The sequence below is a fragment of the Bos taurus genome, chromosome 9, assembly GCF_002263795.3.
Source record: "Bos taurus isolate L1 Dominette 01449 registration number 42190680 breed Hereford chromosome 9, ARS-UCD2.0, whole genome shotgun sequence".
Classification (NCBI taxonomy): Eukaryota; Metazoa; Chordata; class Mammalia; order Artiodactyla; family Bovidae; genus Bos; species Bos taurus.
The window spans coordinates 50730085-50748666 of NC_037336.1; the positions used below are offsets into that span (position 1 = coordinate 50730085).

Consider the following 18582-nt stretch of genomic DNA (forward strand, 5'->3'; position numbering starts at 1 on the left):
TAAATTCTACCTGTGTCCTTCTGCAGCCCTTTCAGAAAGGGAAGAACTGCCACTTGCAAGGCCCTCCCCCTGTTTTAATGATAATCCTACAGCTCAGGGAACAATGTCTCATAGAATTTCCACAGCAAACCTCCAGGTAGCACTTTAGAATGCTCATGGGTTCCATATTTTAATTTTTATCACAATGGATTTCTTTAAATTTATTTTATGTTTAGACCAAATTGAGATAGTCTGTGTTGTTCCTGGCCCATGCTGATGTAGCATTTTTGAAAGTTTGAGAGTCCAAATGCTATGGGAGACCTGGGATTCATTTCACCCCCTCAGGGAAAAGCTTCCTCATAGCTCTCACTCAGGCACTGCATGCCTGAGCAGATTATGATGACCAAAGCTGCAGCTCTTCATCATGTGTAGCCTCAAAGGGGTCAGGAGAAAGGGAGGGTGGATGAGAGGAAGGGAGATGGAAAGACCACAACGCCAGGAAAGATACCATATCTCAGACATGGAAAGATTTGTTTTACAGCATCGTCTCTGGGAGAAAACCGTCTTGTCCATGGGGAGAAAGAAACTATCAGAAAAAACTCTTTAAGAAATTCTTATTCCCTGCATACCACACAGGGCTACCATGCCTGGATTTCATTTGTTTGTTTTTTAAAGAACTGGTATAGGGGCTTCCCTGGCAATTCCAGTGGTTAAGACTCTGCCTTCCAATGCAAGGGGTGCAGGTTCCATCCCTGGTCAGGGAGCTAAGGTCTCAGATGCCATAACCAAAACATAAAAACAGAAGCAATATTGTAACAAATTCAATAAAGACTTTAAAAATGGTTCACATAAAAAAAATTGGCATAAAAGGTAAAGAAATCTAGAGATCAGTTAACAGCCTATGAACAGAGTTCTGGTTATCATTTGGACAAGCTCCTTGTCTTCCTGGCCCTTTTGTATTTTCCTCTGTTGGGGGGTTACACCCCATATTTCAAAGTGTAAAGCCCTGTATTGGGCTTCTTACCACTTCTATTCTTGGGCTTCATCTTCCTCTTAGTCCAGTCACCTCTGCAGTGACCACTTTCTCCTCTTAGTGGTTCACACATCAGGTCTGTGCCACAGGCCTCCCGTTTCTTAGGAGACCCTTGGCAGGGACCTCAGAGAAACAGACTCAGCACATGACGTGCACAACCTGGAAATGCCCTGTGGGCACACCCTTGACCAGGCCTCTTTCCTCTCCGCACAGCCGGTCTGAGACACACTGCATGTGGCTCCTCAGACTGTGCCCTGAGCCAGCACCCAGGTGCCCAGGGCAGGAGGCAACTCAGTAATGTGTCTTTACATCTGCTTTTCCTCCTTCCCAGCCTTGCTCCCCAGTCCCTCACTCTTACTCCCTGGACCACACTCTCCAATAAATAGGATGACCCTAAACAAATCAGATCAGATCAGATCAGTCGCTCAGTTGTGTCTGACTCTTTGTGACCCCATGAATCGCAGCATGCCAGGCCTCCCTGTCCATCACCAACTCCCGGAGTTCACCCAGACTCACGTCCATCGAGTCAGTGATGCCATCCAGCCATCTCATCCTCTATCGTCCCCTTCTCCTCCTGCCCCCAATCCCTCCCAGCATCAGAGTCTTTTCCAATGAGTCAACTCTTCCCATGAGGTGGCCAAAGTACTGGAGTTTCAGCTTTAGCATCATTCCTCCCAAAGACATCCCAGGGCTGATCTCCTTCAGAATGGACTGGTTGGATCTCCTTGAAGTCCAAGGGACTCTCAAGAGTCTTCTCCAACACCACAGTTCAAAAGCATCAATTCTTCAGCGCTCAGCCTTCTTCACAGTCCAACTCTCACATCCATACATGACCACAGGAAAAACCATAGCCTTGACTAGACGAACCTTTTTTGGCAAAGTAATGTCTCCGCTTTTGAATATGCTATCTAGGTTGGTCATAACTTTCCTTCCAAGGAGTAAGCGTCTTTTAATTTCATGGCTGCAGTCACCATCTACAGTGATTTTGGAGCCCAGAAAAATAAAGTCTGACACTGTTTCCACTGTTTCCCCATCTATTTCCCATGAGTGGTGGGACCAGATGCCATGATCTTTGTTTTCTGAATGTTGAGCTTTAAGCCAACTCTTTTACTCTCCACTTTCACTTTCATCAAGAGGCTTTTTAGTTCCTCTTCACTTTCTGCCATAAGGGTGGTGTCATCTGCATATCTGAGGTTATTGATATTTCTCCCGGAAATCTTGATTCCAGCTTGTGCTTGTTCCAGTCCAGCGTTTCTCATGATGTACTCTGGTTTGTCCTATTTGGACATGGGAATGTCAGTTTAAATCTTTGTCACAATCTAATTATTAATAGCATCTCCATTTACTATAAAAATTGTTCCTATCAGACTATTGATGATTGTGCTGATGTAACTATATATTCTATTTAAGCTTCATAAAATTTTCAGCAGATAAAGTCTACCCAGGTAAAAGGGACCCAGACCATGCATGGCCAATTGTACACGTGTGCAATACGGGAGGCATGGAGTGTGGAGCATAGGAGGCAGGTAGGCACTTGTGAGGAGGCAGTGAACAAAACAAAGCACTTCCACTGGAGGGAGAGGAAACATGTAACGATAAACCTAATGAATAATCACATTGTATAGAATGTTTAAAAAGTATTTTGTGGTAGGGGGAGGAAAACAAAGAAGCTTAGAGTGGTGAAGGAATTGGTTGTAACTTCAGATAGGATGGTCAGAGTGGGTCTCAATGAGAAGGTAGTATTTGAGCAAAGACTTGAAGAAGAGTTAACATTGGACTGTGTGGAGACAGTCACTCCAGGAGGAGGAAACAGCACACATGAAGACCCTCAGGACATGTTCATGTTCAAGAAACAACAGGAGGCTAGTGCGGTGGACTTGAATGGTTAAGGGTCATGTAGTAGGCAAGACGTCCTGGAGATAGTAGGTCCCTGCCCAAATCATTCCTGGTCATCAGTCTAACGCCTGGGCCAGCTGGCCCAAGCCTGGATTTCTAAACCAGCTACTGGCATCAGAGATGATAAAAACACAATACCACCTTGGCTTATGTGTCTCAGAGCCTGAGTTGAAGCTAAGCCCCCGAACCACAGGGCTACTGAATATCTGGGAAAGGTAGGGTGGATGCTGAGACTCAACCGTGATGTCCTTCACTGTGACTAAGCCTTCAGACAGGTTCTCTGGACAGTCCCTAAAGTTTGAGTCCCAATCTTGGCCAAACAGCTTCTCTGTGTTGGCCGTTGTATCCCTGGCTGTCATTAAACAGTTTTCAACCATAGGAACTGAAAACAAAAGGAGAAAGGCATAGGTGATGTGGGTGGTCCCAGAGATATGTAAGGTAGACCTTACTGGTGGTAGATAGCTGTTTCTGAGAAAGATGCTGAAGCACCCTCCCTGGGAGTCTCCGGAGACCTGGGGGCATGGCTGCGTGGCTGAGGTGAGACCATGCAGGAGCGCCTCTGACAGTGGCTCCACGAGCTTTCCAAATTTTCCCCAGCTCATATCTTGTATGACCTGGACCCCAGGGCGGGTGGTTTAGAGGTGACAAGAACCTGCTCTATTCCCTTTATTCTTGTGGTTTCCTATTGCCTCCACATTCACAACTTCCCCTTATGTCTCAGCTTGAAAGAACAGTCTCATAAACTGTGAGTTTAGGGATAATCTATGCTAATCCAGTGCTCTCAGATTTCAAATGTGCAAACTGAGCTTGGAAAAGGACACTGACTTGCCCAAGCATACAGCCTTGGGGGTTCATTTTCCACTCTTTTAATCCAGTACTCTGTCTACAATGACAATAAAATGGCTATTATTCAATTTCTTAAAAGTTGTTTAATACCACAGATCTGCTGAATGCTGGTTAGGGATGTTAAGAATAATCTGAAAGTTATTTAGAAGATGACAGTGACTCTTGCAGATAGAAGGGATTATCTAAGACTCAAGTCATCAAGGTTGATTAGGTGGTTATTACTTAAAAGCCAGACAGAGGACACAGGAGGATGTATAGGATATGAACCATGATGAACATTTACCTCCGGAAATGAAAACAAATGAAGGTGAAATTGGACCTTTTAAGTAACATTGTAATAGTGATGCACTCTAGATTCTGAAACAGAGAAAATGGGTTTCAGGTGTCAAGTCTGCTCTATCTGTGTGACCTTGAGCCAAGGCACTTCATCTCTCCAAACTCCAATATGCTCATCTATAAATGGGGATGGGGGATAAGCTTACAGAGTTCTGTGAAAATTAAGTTAAACATTGTCATGCAAGCACTTTGTAAACCTGAAAGCTTTTCACAAACAAAAGATACTTTTATCTCCAAGTGTAGACTGACAGCACCTTGCTCTGGTGGAGGTGGAAAGGTGATATGATCTTTATCAACTCAGGTTGGAGACTATGTAAATTGTTGTAAATTGTTTATTATTATAACCTCTGAGTCTGATGACATGATAATTTACGAAGTAATCGATCTAGTTCAAAGACATTTGGGTGATGTGCTTCCCTGTAAGCCTTGCAACTCCTTCTGTGAGAAGTGTTATGATATGGTCCCACCTGTGTTACCATGGGAGTCATTGGTGGGACCCGGATGTCTACTCTGGTCAAGGCTGGGTGGCCAGGAGGTACAGGACCTGGGAGACCAAACATACACTGGATGGTGGGAGATTGAGGGTGTTCTGGCTAAAAGCAAAGGCTCATTTGGTTGGGGAAGGGGAATCGCCATCTCACAACTAAAAAAGCATAGAAACTGATGCCACAAAAAACATTCTTCATTCTTGGAGACAGGATGCTCAATGGTTAAGAGTGTAGGCTCTGGAAGCAGATAGCTTGGAAAGAGAAAGAAGTGAAAGTGTTAGTCGCTCAGTCGTGTCCAACTCTTTGCGACTCCATGGACTGTAGCCCACAAGGCTCCTCTGTCCATGGAATTCTCCAGGCAAGAATACTGGAGTGGGTTGTCATTCCCTTCTCCAGAGTGTCTTTCCAACTCAGGCATCAAACCCAGGTCTCCTGCATTGCTGGCAGATTCTTTACCACTGAACCACCACTGGACAGGGGAGGTAGATTCTAGTCCTAATCCTCTTAAGGGCTAGTGGTATAATCTCGTGCAAATTCCTAAATACCTCTAAGGTTTAGTTTTCTCATCTGTTAAATGGGGATAATAGTGGTCCTAAGTTTTATTGTGAGGATTAACTAAAATAATTCATATTATGTGCTTAGACCAGCACCTGGCACATAGCAAGTAAATTGTCAGTGTCCCTATAAACTCATTCCAGTAGGTTTCAATGTCTGCATACAGCAACGGATATAAACACTATATATTTAAAAACTGTAATCATTATTCCTTCTTATATTTGAACACTTGGCATAAAAAACTGACCCTACGGCTAAGTTTTAAAATCTCTCCTTTAATAGAAATAGAAAAAAGTGACAAATAAGAAAACTGGGAATTCCCTGGTGGTCCAGCCACTGGGACTCCATGCTTTCATTACTGGGAGCATTGGGTCGATCCCTAGTCAGGGAACTAGTATTCCCCAAGCCACCCTCGAGGCAAAAAAAAAAAAAAAAAAGAAAACATTTTTTAAAAACCCATGGAGTTAACTCAGCATGGTTTTTTGTTACACAGCTGCTCATGTAATGATAATTATCTTCTCTCTTTTTTTTTTCTTCTGTTGACCTTAGTTGTGAAGTTGTACTGAGGACAATGTAGACTTTATTTTCTGAGAATTTTAGCTGGGCTGTGCCTTCTCTCCCTCTGGAGGCCCATCAGAGAGGAATCCAGAGTAAGGGGTTTTCAGGAGAGGGAAGCAGAATGTCATTCAAGAAAACTCCAACTTTAGCCTCAATTAGAGGGGTTTGTAGCAAGGACCTATCTCAGGACGGGGGGTACAGGATCCTGGGGTTTTAGTCCCTCTTCCCAGGGCTAGGGTTTTTGGAGACAAAGACATAAAATCTCTCTTTCACCTCAGCAGGGTTCAGCCTGTGAGCCACCTGTGTAAATTATCTGCACACCACAGGATGCTTCTCCTGTGTCTGTGTAGACAATGAACCAGAAATGCCAGGGGCATCTTCATCCCCACTGGCATCTAGATGACTAGGACGCTGGATTTGGGGCTACACTTGTTAGCTAAATACAGTCTCCAGGGACTCAGTTTTGAAGATGAGGTTCCTCCAACATTCTAAACTTGTTGTTCAGTCACTCAGTGGTGTCCGACTCTTTCCCCATGGACTACAGCACACCAGGCCTCCCTGTCCTTCACCATCTTCCAGTTTGCTCAAACTCATGTCCATCAAGTCAGTGATGCCATCCAACCGTCTTGTCCTTTGTCGTCCCCTTCTCCACCTGCCTTCAATTTTTCCCAACATCGGGGTCTTATTCAACAAGTCACCTCTTCATATCACTTGGCCAAAGTATTGGAGCTTCAGCTTTAGCATCAGTTCTTCCAATGAATATTCAGGTTTGATTTCCTTTAGGATTGACTGGTTTGATCTCCTTGCAGTCCAAGGGACTCTCAAGAGTCTTCTCCAGCACCACAATTTGAAAGCATCAATTCTTTGGTGCTCAGCTTTCTTTATAGTCCAACTCTCACATTCATACATGACTACTGGAAAAACCATAGCTTTGACTAGATGGACCTTTGTTGGCAAAGTCATGTCTCTGCTTTTTAATATTCTATCTAAGTTTATCATAGCTTTTCTTCCAAAAAGCAAGTGTCTTTTAATTTCATGGCGATTTTGGGACCCAAGAAAATAAAGTCTGTCACTGTTTCCATTGTTTCCTCATCAATTTGTCATGAAGTGATGGGACCAGATGCCATGACCTTAGTTTTCTGAATGTTGAGTTTTAAGCCAACTTTTTCACTCTCCTCTTTCACTTTCATCAAGAGGCTCTTTGGTCTTCTTTGCTTTCTGCCATAAGGGTGGTGTCATCTGTGTATCTGAGGTTATTAATATTTCTCCCGTCAATCTTGATTCCAGTTTGTGATTCATCCAACCTGGCATTTCGCATGATGCATTTTGCATATAAGTTAAATAAGCAGGGTGATGTCCTCCTTTCCCAATTTGGAACCCGTCTGTTGTTCCATGTCTGGTTCTAATTGTTGCTTCCTGACTTGCATACAGGTTTCTTAGGAGGCAGGTAAGGTGGTCTGGTATTTCCATCTTTTGAAGAATTTTCCACAGTTTGTTGTGATCCACACAGTCAAAGGCTTTGGTGTAGTCAATAAAGCAGGAGTAGATGTTTTTCTGGAACTCTCTTGCTTTTTTGATGATCCAGTGGATGCTGGCAATTTGATCTCTGGTTCCTCTGCCTTTTCTAAATCCAGGTTGTACATCTGGAAGTTCTTGGTTCACATACTGATGAAGTCTAGCTTGTAGGATTTTGAGCATTACTTTGCTAGCATGTGAGATGAGTGAAATTGTGTGGTAGTTTGAACATTCTTTGGCATTGCCTTTCTTTGGGACTGGAATGAAGACTGACCTTTTCCAGTCCTGTGACCACTGCTGTGTTTTCCAAATTTGCTGGCATATTGAGTGCAACACTTTAACAGCATCATCTTTTAGGATTTGAAATAGCTCAACTGGAATTCCATCACCTCCACTAGCTTTGTCCATAGTGATGCTTCCTAAGGCCCACTTGATTTCACACTCCAGGATGTCTGGCTCTAGGTGAGGGATCACACCATTGTGGTTATCCAGGTCATTAAGACCTTTTTTGTATAGCTCTTCTGTGTATGCTTGCCACCTCTTCTTAATACCTTCTGCTTCTGTTAGGTCCATACCATTTCTGTCCTTTACTGTGTCCATCTTTGCATGAAGTGTTCACTTAGTATCTCTAATTTTCTTGAAGAAATCTCTAATCTTTCCCATTCTATTTTTTTCTTCTATTTCTTTGCATTGTTCACTCAAAAAGGCTTTCTTACCTCTCCTGGCTATTCTCTGGAACTCTGCATTCAGATGGATGTATCTTTCCTTTTCTCCCTTGCCTTTCACTTCTCTTCTTTTCTCAGCTATTTGTAAGGCCTCCTCAGACAACCATTTTGCCTTTTTGCATTTGTTTTTCTTGGGGATGTTTTGATCATCACCTCCTGTACAGTGTTGCAAACCTCCATCCATAGTTCTTCAGGCACTCTGTCTATCAGATCTAATCCCTTGAATCTATTTGTCACTTCCACTGTATAATCATAAAGGATTTAATTTAGGTCATACCTGAATGGCCTAGTGGTTTTCCCTACATTCTTCAATTTAAGTTTGAACTTTGCAATAATTATTCTAAAATTAAATAAAGCCAATAAATGGAGAATAAAAGATAGCTATTACATATAAGTTGGCTAATTAAAATTGTTTTAACTCCCTGGGAGTGATAGAATAAGGAAATGAAAATAAATGGAAGTTTCCATGAAAAGAAAGAAGAAACCAGTGGACTTTCAGAATCTTGAATGATACAGGTACAAGGAAAGAATTTGTACCCAGGAAGGAAACCCCCATGAGAATCAGAGGACAGCCCATCATTACAACTTGTTCCCAGAGGGCCACCCTGTCACCTTTCCCTGAACCATAGTAAGTGCGACTCTGGGGAATAATTCACATCATTGCCCTTCCTTATGGAGCTGATGATTCAGAGATGTGGTTTGTAGTGAAAAACTACAAAGTATGGCTTTGCTTAAATTCTTGTTAAGGAGAAGCCAGCTAGCCTTCGTGACATCAATAGCTTCTTCCTGGGCAGAAGCATGACCATAGCAGTCTCCACTGCCTCACCTGTGAGCCCCCAGCAGGGCTGTCAGCCCCTCCACATGCATTCTAACGGGCCACTCTGCTGAGCTTCTCTGTAACACACGAGGCTCTGACATATTTAAAGTTTCCATCGTAAAGCCCAAATAGTCAGCTTCTCTTCTGTTTCATAATTCCTTTAAACTAATGTCACAGAGAAGTTTCTAATGAATTCACAATTAAGTTCTTCTCTCCCTTAAGGATAAAGTCAGATCAATCTGGTGCTGCTTCTCTTTGAATTAATTATCTTCAAATGCAGTTGGTCTCCCAACTTCTTTCTGTCTTCAGAATATTTACTGTCCACCCACGGAAAACTGGAGAGGAAGAAAGTTTCCTGAGAAGAAGATTCTATGAGCACAGAGCAATAATAGGAAGGATGAGATTTCCCAGTTTCTCCTCTAACCAGCAGCTATTCAAGCCTCTCTATTTCATTGTCCAACTAGAGCATTTTTGTTGGAGCAAATAGACTTGTAATCAAGTCTAGCAGTGGTCATACTATTACTACTAAGTGACTTCAGTCGTGTCCGACTCTGTGCGACCCCACAGACGGCAGCCCACCAGGCTCCCCCGTCCCTGGGATTCTCCAGGCAAGAACACTGGAGTGGGTTGCCATTTCCTCCTCCAATGCATGAAAATGAAAAGTGAAAGTGAAGTCGCTCAGTCGTGTCTGACTCTTAGCGACCCCATGGACTGCAGCCTACTAGGCTCCTCTGTCCATGGAATTTTCAAGGCAAGAGTACTGGAGTGGATTGCCATTGATTATTGGCTTTGTCCAGAGTTCTTGGTTATTCTTTTTTTTTTAGCATTTGTTAATTAATCAATTTTTGGCCGCACTGGGTCTCCGTTGCTGCACGTGGGCTTTCTCTAGTTGTGGTGAGTGGTGGCTACTCTTCACTGCACTGTGGTATTCTCACTGTGGTGGCTTCTCTTGTGGTGTGCAGGGTCAGGACCTGCAGCTCACAGGCTCAGTAATTGTGGCACATGGGCTTAGTTTCTCTGCAGCCTGTGGGATCCTCCCAGACCAGGGACTGAACCCATGTCTCCTGCTTTGGCAGGTGGGTTCTTAACCATTGGATCCCCAGGGATGTCCCTCGGCCATTCTTTTAAAGTTTGGGTTACAGAAATCACACCGTCATTATCCCTGACCAATGGCCAATTTTGAGTTGTGGCTTCTGCTGTATTTCATTCTAAGGAGAACACACACCAGCCACAAGGTTAGGGGAGAAACAACTATTTGGTGAGCAAATCATTGCTAGTATTGTTCTATGTCATTATATATAAAGTGAACAGCTAACATTTGGGAGGAAGCTTCTTTTCCTTAGGCACTGGGCTTAGTGCTTTTATTACATGCTTAAATTCATTTAATCCTTGATGAGGATTTTGATGAAACTCTATAAGAAAGGCAGATGTAATTTTATTATTTCTACCTTTACAAACAAGGAAAATGATTTTTAAAAGTATTTAAGAAACTTGTGGCTTCCCTGGTGGCTCAGAGGTTAAAGTGTCTGCCTGGAATGCAGAAGACCTGGGTTCGATCCCTGGGTCAGGAAGATCCCCTGGAGAAGGAAATGGCAACCCACTCTAGTACTCTTGCCTGGAGATTCCCATAGAGGGAGGAGCTTGGTAGGCTACAGTCCATGGGGTTGCAAAGAGTCGGACACAACTGAGCGACTTCACTTTCACTTTCAAGAAACTTGTATGAGGTCCCTCAGGTAATACATGATGGACCCAATTCTACCCTGGCTTTCTGTACGCAAGCCTGGTAATCACTCTGTTGATTCAGCAAAGCGAAAACCACTCTAGGGTCACCTGAGCAAGAAGGGATTTACTGCAGGGAATGAGAAACACACAGTTATGGAAAGGACTCAGGGAACAAAGATTTAGGAAGGCCACCTAATTTTCAGAAAATCTAGAAGGGTTGGAATTGTAGGAAGGTCACTGTTGGTGTTTTCAACTTTCTACAGCACAAACTGGCTGATTCTTAGGTAGATGCCTAGACTGTTGTTGTTCAGTCACTCAGTCATGTATGACTCTGTGAACCCATGGACTGCAGCAAGCCAGGCTTCCCTGTCCTTCACCATTGCCTGGAGCTTGCTCAAACTCATGTCCATTGAGTCAGTGATGCCATCCAACCATCTCGTCCTCTGAGATGAAATTGAAGGCAGGAGGAGAAGGGGATGACAGGATGAGATGCCTAGAAGCTGTCAGCAAAACTCTGTGTGTTTTGCCTGCTAAAGTCAAGGCACTAACCATCGCCAGAGACTAACGTTTTCTCTTCTCTTTCACTTTCTAAATATCATGGGAGTGCATCTGACTGATGGAATCTAATCTGTTCCCCTGCAGACAAAGAATTCTGGAGAATACAGCTCCCAGGCTTCTCCCCTGGGATGCAAGGGAGAGTTCAGAAGGAACTGGAGATGGTGCTGAGCCAGCTACAGTCTGTTCTAATTACTGCTTTCCATTGCTTTCTAAAAATGACACTTTTCCACTGGGGGAACAGTACCACCAACCATTCTTCTGGCAGATAGTTAGTGAACATCCACAGATGATAGACATAGGAATTTGAGGGTTTTAAAATCCCATATTTCTGGCCTCAGACATTTATCACCTACTAATCTTATTCAGATGACTGGAACTTTTTCCTACTGTATCATCCTTTACCATAGAGTTTACTTTATGTAGTGAAATGCATCAATACTTATCAGATTGGTAAGAACTGTAATTATTGCAACTGTTGTTGATTCTCCCCTCCCTCAGGGTTACCTGTTACTTGTGTATCTTGAATGGTCTTCTCCAGTGGTAAAGGATTAAATAGGAGAATTTCTACTGTTCGGGGGTTTAGTGGCAGTGTCCTATCATATGGTATTTTGTGGTTTACTGGTGATGGTGGTTTAGTCTCTAAGTCATGTCCAGGATCTGCAGTGACTCTGACATCTACATTAGAACCACCATCTGTCATATTGCATTATTCCCACAGGGCCTTCAGAGTCCTGATTTCTGGAAGAAAATCAAAGAGTCAAGCTATATCTCAGGTGTCATGAGTAGATGTGGCATGAGTAACAGGAGAAGGAACCTTTAAGGAAAGACTAGAGAATAAGGCGAAGAGTTGACTCATTGGAAAAGACTCTGATGCTGGGAGGGATTGGGGGCAGGAGGAGAAGGGGACGACAGAGGATGAGATGGCTAGATGGCATCACTGACTCGATGGACGTGAGTCTGAGTGAACTCCAGGAGTTGGTGATGGACAGGGAGGCCTGGCGTGCTGCGATTCATGGGGTCGCAAAGAGTTGGACATGACTGAGCGACTGAACTGAACTGAACTGAGAGAATAAGGTAAGTGAGAGGTAGAAGGGAAAGGAGAAAGATAAAGTAAACCATGTATCTCAGGAAATGGGTGCAGTAACACCACCAACTGACTTTAAGTGGCCCACAAAATTGAGGCAATAGATTCTATGTCCTTCATATCACTCTATCTGTTCTCCCTGCCAACCCCAAATACCACCATTCATTACCAACTTCTTGGAATATTGCAACAACCTCCTTATTTGTCACCATGTCTCTGTTTTCACTTCCTCAAGTGCATTCTGCTGGAGAAATCCTTTCAAAAAAGGAAATCTAATTATTTTACCCTAGCCAAACCTGTGTATAATATGTTCATGTTTATAAAAGTTTTGAATGGGGCAAGTTTCAGGACTAACTTTTAAAAGGTGTGTATAAAATTACCTTTATAATAAAATCTCAGGTAAAACAAAAAATGTAGAAAAATATTGGAAGTTATCTTCCAAAATGTTAATTGTATGTGTGTGTGTGGTGAGATTACAGACAATTTTTTCTTTCCAATTTTCTGCCATGGATATATGTTACTTTCATAATCAGAAAAGGACAAAATTTGTCTTTAAATGACACAAAAATAAGGTTCTATGTTAAAACTCAGCCACTATTTCTTCATCAATATATTATAAAGAGGGGCTATGGGAAAATGGATACATTAGAATAAACATATCTGTTTGTATTATTTATTATCAGCTTTCTAATGAAATTAGGACCCACAGTAAAAGTTTTTAAAAAGTGTATATATATTTATGTACACATGTACATATATAATTTTTGTGTCTGTTATAGATCTGTTAAAATCATCGTATAAATATGGTCTATGCAAATTATGAATTCCTAAAATCATAGCAAATGGGGCCCATAGAAGGTCTGTAGTCTTTGTGAGGTTTCCCAGCAGCTTCAGCCTCATGAACAGTGCTCATAACTGCTGACTCCAGTCCTCTGTTAGTTCCCTGATACTTGCTACCTGGTAGAAGAATGGCAGAGTTCTCTAATCTCCAAGTCACACCGATTGGGTCAAAATTTATTGGAAGTACTTATTGTTCTACTCAGTCTTTAAAATCCAGGAGGAAAAAAAAAAATCTGATCCAATAAAAGGATATTTCCCCTCTACTTTGAGAAATTAGCATCTTTTCTTTGTTCCAATTTTCCAGGAAGTTTTACAACAGGTTTCAGACCTGGGCCGGTTTATGGCTGTATTGGTACTTAATTTTTTTTTTTCAGGAATCCTTTCTCTCCAGGCAAAGAGTTAATAAGGACCCACTCTTTCTGTCTCAATTCCAATGCAATTCATTCCATAGTGGTAAAATTTTAAAGGTACAGAAAATATTAACAGAATGTTATTTCCTACTAAATTCACAGTGATACACACACACACATACACACATATCTCAATCTCCAAGTATCCCTAAATTTTTCTCACTTTAATCCAATATTGTATAGACTTGCTACTTAATTATTTCTGCTTTGCATTAATTTTTTCCCCTCTGCATTTGATGACATCTTTTTTCCCATCCTTTTTTTCCCCCCTTTTTTACCCTGCAGTAGATGTAACCAAAATAAGAGATGATTTTTAAGGTGAAATTTTAAGGTAAACTTTTACTCACTTTATTTCCCATGTTATTTTCCATCTATGTTGAATGTGAATGAATTATTTTAAAAGAGGTCCCAAACTATTACAAGGTATAATTCTGTCAAATGACTTGTTTTCACATCGAATAGTCATAAGTTAGTGCTTCTTCCATCTCGGCACTGTTGGGTACATCTTTCTCCCTTCAGAATTGATTGTTAATACATAATAACAGCCGCATCCGCCTACTCTAATGAAATTATCAGTCACTTCATCAGATGCTTCAGAAGAAAGATAAAATTAAGGTTGAGTTCATCTGCCCAGCAGCAGAATGGGTTCCAGAAATGAATTTGGCTGTAACTTTTCATAGAATCATTTTAGCACAGAGACCTTTAGAGTAAGAACTTTTGTCAAATTAATTTAATTTAACATGACAGAATTTTTATGTTTGTTCTAAAAAATCAAAGCAACTTGTATTTTGAAGCCTTGACAATTGTTCTTACTGTGAGAAGTGCTCCTAAATTATTTACTTCATATGAAGACCAATGAAAGAACAGCCCTGGAGCCCCAAATAAATGCAGTCCTAAAGGTTGACTTTCTGGTCAATAGTAGAAGGAAAGTAAATCCTCAGATTCTAAGGAAGTGTCTTGGATTTTTCAATATGCATGTTAGAATAAAATATTTTATAATTATAAAATAGAAAATAAAATATTTTTATAATTTTTAAAATGCAATTTAAAATATTTTCCCTCATCCCTTTCATTTTTACTTCATTTCTCTTTTTTATTCTGCAGTTTTTTAGTTTCACATTTCCATTATATATTGGTGAAAATGTCATTGGATTAGGAAAGGAATGGAGACTTGGAAGAGATAGTGAACAGTGAAGAGGTGGTGAAGTCAATGAACTTGGGGGTCTCAAGTGAAATGTTATGGAAATCAGGGTATTGGAGGCAATGAGCAGGAAAGATAGAAGAATAGGAGGCTTGTAACTGAGCTTATGAGGGGTTACATATACTGGTAATAACAAGGTCTATGACCACAAGAAAAAATGACAGATAAGGTAGAGGGCAAAGTAACTGGAGAGAGAGGTGGCTGTATTAGAAGTATCATTCCCAGGGATATAAGAATGACAAGAGTTAAGACAGAGATAGTGTGAAGAAATGACAACAAGCCTGGTGTAGAATCTTTGCGGAATGAATGAGATGACTGGGAGGTTGATAGTTGACTGCGCCAGTAGAAGTTCTGGTTGGTATAGCTGATAGCAGGCTTCCTTGGTGGCTCAGATGGTAAAGAATCTGCCTGCAATGCAGGAGACCCAGGTTCAATTCCTGGAGGAGGAAATGGCTACCCACTCCAGTATTCTTGCCTAGAGAATTCCATGGACAGAGGAACCTGGGAGGCTACAGTTCATGGGGTCCCAAAGAGTTCAACACAACTGGTTGACTAACACTTAACACTTTCCCCTAATATGGCTGATAGCAAGAGCGTCAAAAGTGCTGAGGGCTTAAAGACAGGAGAGAGGGTGAGTGATGGGGAGGAAGGAGGCTACTCAGCTCCAGGTCCATCTGTAGGGAGAGTGCAAGAAATATAGCTTCCACCCCTTATGGCTGCCGGGGAGGCAGATCTTAGTTAGAAAAACAAAAAGTGGAAGAAATGCTGGAAGAAGAGGTTAAGGGTAAAGGGAATTTGGATGTGTTCCAGAGAATGCAGTAGGAGGGCTTAGAGGTCCAGAAGAGGTGAGGGATGGAGCCTGAATAGAGGACACACAGAGTCAAGGGTATGAGGATGGAGTGCCCTCGTATCTAGGGACACCATGTCAGGGTCATGCATGTTGGCAGCAGAGCTGTCCTGGACCAGTACCTGGTTCTGAGCTGAGGGCCCTTGGAGCTGAGGTCTTACCTTCTGTGCATTCGGTAATCTTTGTTGGGCTCTGCTGGGAGCCCTGACTTTGGGTCAGTCTGGAGCTGGGGTAGCTGAAGAGGGATGGATGAAAGGGGGCTGGCCCACTGCACTCAGATCCCACCAGTTTCACTGTTGTTGCCTCACTCATATATTCACTGGGTAAAACTTCTTAGCTCCCACCAGGCTCCATGTACTAGGCAAGTGATGGAGTTACAATAGATCTCTGCCCTCAGGGGACTCATACTGACAAGTGCAAATACAGAATTGCAATCTAATGTGATAGGTGAAAGACAAAGAGATTAGTTTACCTTAACAATTTAATTTTTTTAGGGGTGGGTGGGCATGCATTTTGTATACTAATGGAAAGTACAGCTAGAATTTTTCAAAGGTCAATTGGTATAGGGATCTGAAGCTCATCAAGGACTGAAGGTTAGAGGTATAGGGTTGTAAGCTGAGGTATAGGATTGTTGCTGAATCTGAAGCTCCAGTACTTTGGCCACCTGATGCAAAGAGTAGACTCACTGGAAAAGACGCTGATGCTTGGGAAGGCCGAAGGCAAAAGGAGAAGAGGGCAGCAGAGGATGACATAGTTAGATAGCATCACCGACTCAGTGGACATGAATTTGGGCAAACTCTGGGAGATAGTAGGGCTTCCATGGTGGCTCAGATGGTAAAGAATCTGCTGGCAGTGCAGGAGACCTGGGTTTGATTCCTGGGTCAGCAAGATCCCCTGGAGAAGAGAATGGCAATCCATTCCAGTGTTCTTGCCTGGAGAATCCCATGGACAGAGGAGGCAGGCGGGCTATAGACCATAGCATCGCAAAGAGTTGGACATGACTGAAGCAACTTAGCACACATGCACACAAATAGTATTTTACTGCTATCCTATAGACAGGCCACTGGAATCCAGAGAACTTGAGTCATTAAAGCACAATCACTCAGCTACTCAGGACGAAGCTCAGACTTCAAAGCAGAATTCTGACGCAGCCCTCTCTCTAGGTACATACAGAGTTGGAAAATTGTGTGTGGATGATCTCTTCTGATACAGTGATTATTTAAAAGGATGACCAACATAATCATTTGTTATTAGCTGTGCTTTTCAGGTTCTAACAGAACAATTAAAAAGAAAATGCAGGGTCTTCTCTTCTTTATAGGAGTAAAATGTTTAATAATGGTCATAAATTATTTGTTTGACATTAGATCAGTATTAGTCTAAGTTGGGTTCCTTTGGGCTTTTTGGTACAGGGGAAAACTCAAAGCTGAGGCAAAAGTCAGACAATATCTGAGAAAACATGTATTTCACATCAACTAAGTTTTGATGTATATGGCAATTTCACTTAATAATTCAAAAATAGCATTTAACATATAAAAGCTGAACCTCAGATTTTTTTTTTCTCCAAAGTGTGCTTGTCCCCAGTCTTCAGTTCCTCCAACATTCCCTAGGCCTTAATTAAATAAGAGCAGGAGAGAGCACTGGGCTTGGGTTCAGGATAAATATCCCCGGCTTGAACAGGAGATGTTACTTTAATGACTTGGAATACATCCAGAAAGCTCACACTGGCTAGCAGGCAAATCTGACAGCTACTGCATCTCACAGCAGTAACATTCTAACCAATTAAAAGCAGAGCTAGAAATAATGGTTTGTCACTGAGTGGTGTTTCAGAAACCTATCGGTCCAGATTAACCAGAGGATTAACTTTTCTAACTGAATTTAAAGGTCACGGGGAGCTGACTTTAATGAAAGAAGGAGAAAAGCATTCAATTAAAAGGGGGAAGACTTACACAGAGAAATTAGGTTAATAGATCTGGCTTTATTATTAATAGGCAACTAACCAAATTGCTGTCTTACTTTGTGGCAGGAGTTCACAGTCAAGGATAAATATGTTCAGTATAAGAAAGTTAAATGAGCAATCAGGTGTTTCTAAGGGAGTCCTCTAGTGGGAAGGGCATAGATGGCCTTCCAACATCTGAAAGTATGTTTATTTTTTTAAAAAAATGATTCTTGCTAGGTAAGAAAAGAATCATTGGTAAACCAGCATGGTAAACCAGCATACTTTAGACTGATACTCTGATAGGGATCAATGCCAAGCGCTCGCACCTGAGATCATCACATCAGACGATGCTTGCATGGATAAGACCACACCAGTAGCCCTTTATTTTTCTTTTCTATTTTTTTAAATTAATTTTTATTGGAGTATAGTTGCTTTACAAAGTTTAGTTTCTACTGTACAACAAAATGAACCAACCACACATATACATATATTCCCTCCCTTTTGGACTTCCTTCCCATTCAGGTCACCACAGTGCGGTAAATAGAGTTCCCTGTGCTGTACAGTGTGATCTTGTTAGTTTCCTGTTTTATGCATAGTATCAATAGTGTATATGTGTCAGTCCCAGTCGCCCACTTTCTCCCATTCTCATCAGGGCCACTGAAACACGTGCATGAAAAGAAGTCTTTGGTGCCACTGGCAGAGCTTTTCACTGACGTGTGTATGATGGATGACTTTTCCTGGCCAAAAAGACTTTTCCTCCAAGATTCACTCTTCCCTCAGTAAACTACCCTCACAGCCACCTCCTGTATGTGCATCTCCTTCTCACCCACAAAGTGAAAGCAGTTTGCTATGGGTAGGAGGACCTTGGGCTGGACCTTTGATGAATTACTGGTGTGCAGTTAAGTGTTAAAATGGTCTCCTGCTTATGCTACTTCCTGTCCCTACCACATAGTAGGGTTTTTTAAATTAAAAATATTTTTAGTGTAAGTTTTTTTTTTTTAATTTTTAAAAAAAATTTCTAAAGTCTTTATTGACTTTGTTGCAATATTGCTTCTGTTGTTTTATGTTTCAGTTTTTTTTTTGATCCCGAGGCATGTGGGATCTTAGCTCCCCAACCAGGGATCCAACCTGTACCCCCTGCACTGGAAGGCAAAGTCTTAACCGCTAGACCACCAGAGGAGTCTCCATAGTAGTTTTAATAAACATTGTGGAGAGAGGGTTGGGTGTAGCAGATAA

The 18582-nt window shown here is 41.9% G+C and overlaps 1 non-coding gene across 1 annotated transcript; it reads left to right on the top strand.

Moving 5' to 3' along the window:
- The first annotated feature begins 10247 nt into the window (after nt 1–10247).
- Nucleotides 10248–10320, top strand: TRNAS-GGA (transfer RNA serine (anticodon GGA)). The gene has a single exon. It is a non-coding gene; the product is annotated as a tRNA-Ser (tRNA).
- Nucleotides 10321–18582: the final 8262 nt, after the last annotated feature.